We start from the raw sequence: 6,000 nt of genomic DNA on the forward strand, positions 1-6,000 counted from the left end.
TATTAGTTGACTTCAAAAGTTTATGTTGTATATGAACTGGCAAAATGTCCTGTTCCTGTTGGCTCATTCATCTGCACACACCCTGGAGTGGAACAGAGTTGAGTGTATATGTGTGTGTAGAGGAACAGGACAGGTGTGTCGAAGATGCAACTCTGCCAAGGTTACAGTGATCTGAATGGGTAAATACAGACTTGATGTCCCAAGCAAATAACTTTCACTTTTCACATACACAGTACCAAGGATTCGAGGCTCTTAGCTAGACAATGAAGCCTTGAAATAATGATGAAGATCCCTACTATCCCGGCCCTTATGGAGTGGCAGCACAAGAGCTGATTTCCGTACCTTTGGAATATTTCTTGGTAACAATGTTAAATAAAAATGTGGGTTATTGAGCCAACAATAATGGCCGCTGCACGCGTAAGCAGACTAGGATCCAATTGGTCGGCCCCTGTGGATTTCTTGTCTATTGCTAGCACAGCATCCAGGACTTATTTTTATGTAAATAGCCTAAAAGAAAAGCTTAGACTATAATTTCTCTGATCATTCAGCGCGTTTCCCCTATCATTATCCAGCCCAATATCATTGTGAATAGACTTAGAAGCATTTCACTGTAAGGTCTACACCTGTTGTATTCGGCGCATGTGACAAATAAAATTTGACTTGATTTGAAGTTATTTCAAAGAGATAGCCCGCTGAAATAAAATGGTGATTAAATGCATCAATGATATCATTTTTTTCCGTAATGAGGTCAGTGTCTGAATTAATTTGTCGTGGCAGAGAGGAGGAAGTAGAACCCTTCAGGGATCAGGGATAGCTGAAATACAATCCAAGGTCACAAAAATAAAGATAATGTCAAAAAGCCTGTTCACTGAAGTTCCTCTTTGTGATGACACGGGGCTTAGATTTTTGTATTCTCACATCTCTAACACAAACATCTGGGCAATGGTCACTCATGTCATGGGCAAATACACCAGCAGAAACTGGTGTATTCGTTAAAATAAGATCAATCAGATTTGACTTTGAAGGATCTCTAGGGTTGGGCCGTGTAGGCTTAGTCACCAGCTGGGTTAGATTTAGATCATTACACATGTTTTTTAGATTGTCTGAAGCCTGCATTTCCCAATCATAATTTAGGTCGCCCAGGATAAATTCTGATTTAGTAAAAGAAGACAACAAACTAGTTAACTGCTTGAGTGCACCAAGGTTAGCTGAGGGAAGACAGTAGACCCCTATAACAGTTATGGTACATTTTTCCCCAGACAAAGTCTTAAAGATAGTAGCTCAAATTCTTTGTCAAGGGAAATGGATTTCAGTAAAGAGACAGAGAAATTATTTTTTATAAAAATGGCCATTCCACCACCTCTACCCTGTCTGTCAGCTCTGAACACATGATAACCCTCAATATTAATATCAGAGTACAGAATGATTCAAGCTTCAGTCAATACCAGAATAGCCAGATTTGTCTGCATAGCCCAGATCTTTTTAACGATTTTTAAAGTCACATGGAAACTCCAACTCAAACAAGCTACGTTCAATAGGTGGTTGCAGGCCCTGTCTGATGGTTGATATTGATATAGTTGGTATGGCTATAAGATTGCATAGAACTGCACCATTTGGTCTATCCTTATTAGCAATAGAGGAAGGATAAGAAATTGGAATTACTTTTCCAAGGTTAACACCATAGGGCCTGAGGCCGCAGCCAATGTCAAAATTAGGAACACTCAGAGTAACCAATGATGGAATGATATAAACTGACTTACATGGGCTTTGGATGCTATCATGCAACAACCCAAGCCCTCTCCGTGCTTTGAAAACCGAGGGGATATTCAAGTTTAAGGAATTCATATTTGAACTAAAAGCACTGTGTGAGCAGACCACAGTGGGCTTCTCTTTTGAGCTAACAATAGGATATCTAAGGGTGCAGTTCAAACGAATGGGTACAAGGTTACAACTGACAACACCCCTGGCAGTATAGACAACAGTACGACGAGAAAACTTAGAGTGGATGGGAGATATTACCTGAGTGGGACATGGTCTGTCTCTGAGCCAATATCTTAACGCAGCCTTGAAATATGAAGAGAGGGTCCAGGCTCCTAGATGGTTTGGGTGGAGTCCATCATCTCTGTAGGGACGGCACGCAGCCTGGGAGACAGTGCTGTCAGGCATCATTCAGGGCTTAAATGCCCCGCATACACTTTAGATGATGTTTCAATACACCCAGTCACTACAAAGACACAGGTGTCCTTCCTAACTCAGTTGCCGGAGAGGAAGGAAACCGCACAGGGATTTCACCATGAGACCAATGGTGACTTTAAAACTGTTGCAGAGTTTATTGGCTGTGATAGGAGAAAATTGAGGATGGATCAACAACATTGTAGTTACTCCACAATACTAACCCAATTGACAGAGTGAAAAGAAGGAAGCTTGTACAGAATAAAAATATTCAAAAATATGCTATGCAATTAACTTTTTGTCCTGAATATAAAGTGTTACGTTTGGGGCAAATCCAATACAACACATTACTGAGTATCACTCTGCATATTTTCAAGCATAGTGGTGGCTGCATAATTTTATGGATATGCCTGTAATTGTTAAAACCTCTCTGGGATAGGTGGGACGCTAGCGGGACACGCTATTCAACAGCCAATGAAATAGCATGGCGCGAAATACAAAACAGCAAAAATCTCATAATTTCATTTTCTCAAACAATCAACTATTTTACACCATTTTAAAGATAAGACTCTTGTTAATCTAACCACATTGTCCGATTTCAAAAAGGCTTTACTGCGAAAGCATAAAATTACATTATGTTGGGACATAAACTTCACAAGAAAAACCACACAGCCATTTTCCGAGCAAAGACATGCATCACAAAAACCAAAAGTACAGCTAAAATATTCACTAACCTTTGATGATCTTCATCAGATGGCACTCATAGGACTTCATGTTATAAAATACATGTATGTTTTGCTCGATAAAGTTCATATTTATATCCAAAAACAGCATTTTACATTGGCGCGTGATGTTCAGAAAATGTATTCCCACCAAAACCGCCGGTGAATGAGCACATCAATTTACAAAAATACTCATCATAAACGTTGATAAAATTTACAACAGTTATTGAAAGAATTATAGATATACTTCTCCTTAATGCAACCGCTGTGTCAGATTTTAAAATAGCTTTACGGAGAAAGCACATTTTTCAATATTCTGAGTACAGACCTCAGCCATCAAAGCAAGCTATACAGATACCCGCCAAGTTCTGGGATCAACTAAACTCAGAATTAGTATTATAAATATTCTCTTATCTTTGCTGATCTTCGTCAGAATGCACTCCGAGGACTCCTACTTCCACAATAAATGTTTGTTTTGTTCGAAATACTCCATATTTATGTCCAAATTCCTCCGTTTTGTTCGTGCGTTCAGTTCACTATCCAAAGGCATAACGCGCGAGCGTAAATCAGGACACGAAAAGTCAAAATGTTCCATTACCGGTCATAGAAACATGTCAAACGTTGTTTATAATCAATCCTTAGGGTCTTTTTAACATAAATGTCGATAATATTCCAACCGGACAATAGCGTATTCATTCAAGAAGAAAAAGAAGGCACTGCGCATTCACGGGCTCGCGCATACCCAAGCCCTTTGTCCATAGGCAGTCCACTCATTGACTGAGCTACTATTCTCTGCCCAGTAACAGGAGAAGGAGGAAACAAGTTTCTAAAGGCTGTTGACAGCCTTAGGAAGTGCAACGTGACCCCACAGACACTGTAGTTTCGATAGGGATTCAAAAGAAGAACTACAATTCTCAGATTTCCCACTTCCTGGTTGGATTTTTCTCCAGTTTTTGCCTGCCATATGAGTTCTGTTATACTCACAGACATCATTCAAACCGTTTTAGAAACTTCAGAGTGTTTTCTATCCAAATCTAATAATAATATGCAAATATTTGACTCTGGGCCCGAGAATTAGGTAGTTTACTCTGGGCATGCTTTTCATCCGAAATCGAAAATACTGCCCCCTATACCCTAAAAAGTTAAGGACTCAGGAGTTTTTCAGGATCTAAAAGAAACGGAATGGAGCTAAGCACAGGCAAAATCCTAGAGGAAAACCTGGTTCAGTCTGCTTTCCACCAGACACTGGGAGATGAATTCCCCTTTCAGCAGGATAATAACCTAAAACACAAGGCCAAATCTACACTGGAGTTGCTTACCAAGAAGAAATTTAATGTTCCTGAGTAGCCAAGTTACTTTTTTCACTTAAATTTACTTGAAAATATATGTCAAAACCTGAAAAAGGTTGTCTAGCAATGAACAACAACCAATTTGACAGAGCTTGAAGAATTGTGAAAATAATAATGGTAAAATGTGCACAATCCAGGTGTGGAAAGCTCTTAGAGACCCAGAAACACTCACAGCTGTAATTGCTCCTAAAGGTGCTTCTACAAAATATTGACTATGGGGTGTGAATACTTAAGTTTGAATACAAAGGTTTGTACACACCTACTCATTCCAGAGTTTTTCTTTATTTTTACTATGTTCTACATTGTAGAGTAAAAATGAAGACATCAAAACTATGAAATAATAATATGGAATCATGTAGTAACCAAAAAAGTACTTAAAAGTGTTCAACTTTTATATTTTAGATTCTTCAAAGTAGCCACCCTTTGCCTTGATAGCATTGCACACTCTTGGCATTCTCTCAACCAGCTTCATGAGGTTGTCACATGGAATGCATTTCAATTAACAGGTGTGGAATTTCTTTCCTTCTTATTGTGTTTGAGCCAATCAGTTGTGTTGTGACAAGGTAGGGTTGGTATACAGAAGATAGCCCTATTTTGTAAAAGACCAAGTACTGTATGTAAATGATATGTTTCTGTATTTTATTTTCAATTCATTTGCAAAAATTCTAAAAACATATTTTCACCTTGTCATTATGGGGTATTGTGTGTAGATGGGTGAAAGAAAACATCAATTTAATCACTTTTGAATTTGGGCTGTAACACAACAAAATGTGGAACAAGTCAAGGGGTTTGAATACTTTCTGAAGGCACTGTATGCCTTTAGTTTTCCATGTGGACCAATTCATCAGTGTATTCTGAAACGCTATCCAATGATTGTTCAATAGTGTTGTGTTTTTTGGGAGTGACATTGGTTCTTGTAGAATCTGTTTCATTTTCCTTCATATTGATATATTTTTCTGAACTATCAAGTTCTTAATGTTCTTAGCTTTACAGTATCCTTTGAAAAAATACACATGAAAAGATTCTAGCAGTGAGCATGTGCATCTTCAATATTTACCCATATATCCTCTTTAGTTCATTTAACACTATGTCTCAAGTAAAAGCCTTGGGTGCCCATTTGATACAATTTAAAGTCCAGGAGTTTAAACTCACCTTCAGACTTAAGGAGATATAAAACTTCCCTTTTTATTTTGTGAGTTTTATTTGCCCATATAAAGTCTGTTATGGCAGAGTGTACCTTTTAAAGAATGTCTTCAGTGGGGTAATTGGTACTACCGAGAATAAATACAAAAACTTTGGGAGCCATGCCATTCTGAAGAGGTTTATTCTACCTGTAAGATTTATGGGAAGACAGTACCATTTAAATAGATCTGCTTTCATATTGTTGAGTAATGGGATAAAGTTATCTTTATATGTTTGTTGTCACTTATTAAGCTTCCTAAGTATTTGATCTTTTTTTGTGGTCCACTTAAAGGATTTCTGTAGATCATTAATATTATTTTTATTTTTCCTATTGCCATTATTGCATTTTTTCCAGAAAAATTTTAGATATTTTGGAATATTCCGATTTTTTTTTTTTTGCAAGTGTCACGGGCTGGCTCGAGGAACAGGAGAGGTAGAGTCAGGTGCAGGAGACAGAGAGAGTTCGTGACCACACTTCTTTATTGGAAGCACTGTACGTGGTCGACAAAGTATAGGGGCGCAGCCCTGAAAGATTCTGCGGTGGTGTACACAAACAAAATAAACCACTGGCAGAA

This window comes from Salmo salar, chromosome ssa21, assembly GCF_905237065.1.
Source record: "Salmo salar chromosome ssa21, Ssal_v3.1, whole genome shotgun sequence".
NCBI lineage: Eukaryota > Metazoa > Chordata > Actinopteri > Salmoniformes > Salmonidae > Salmo > Salmo salar.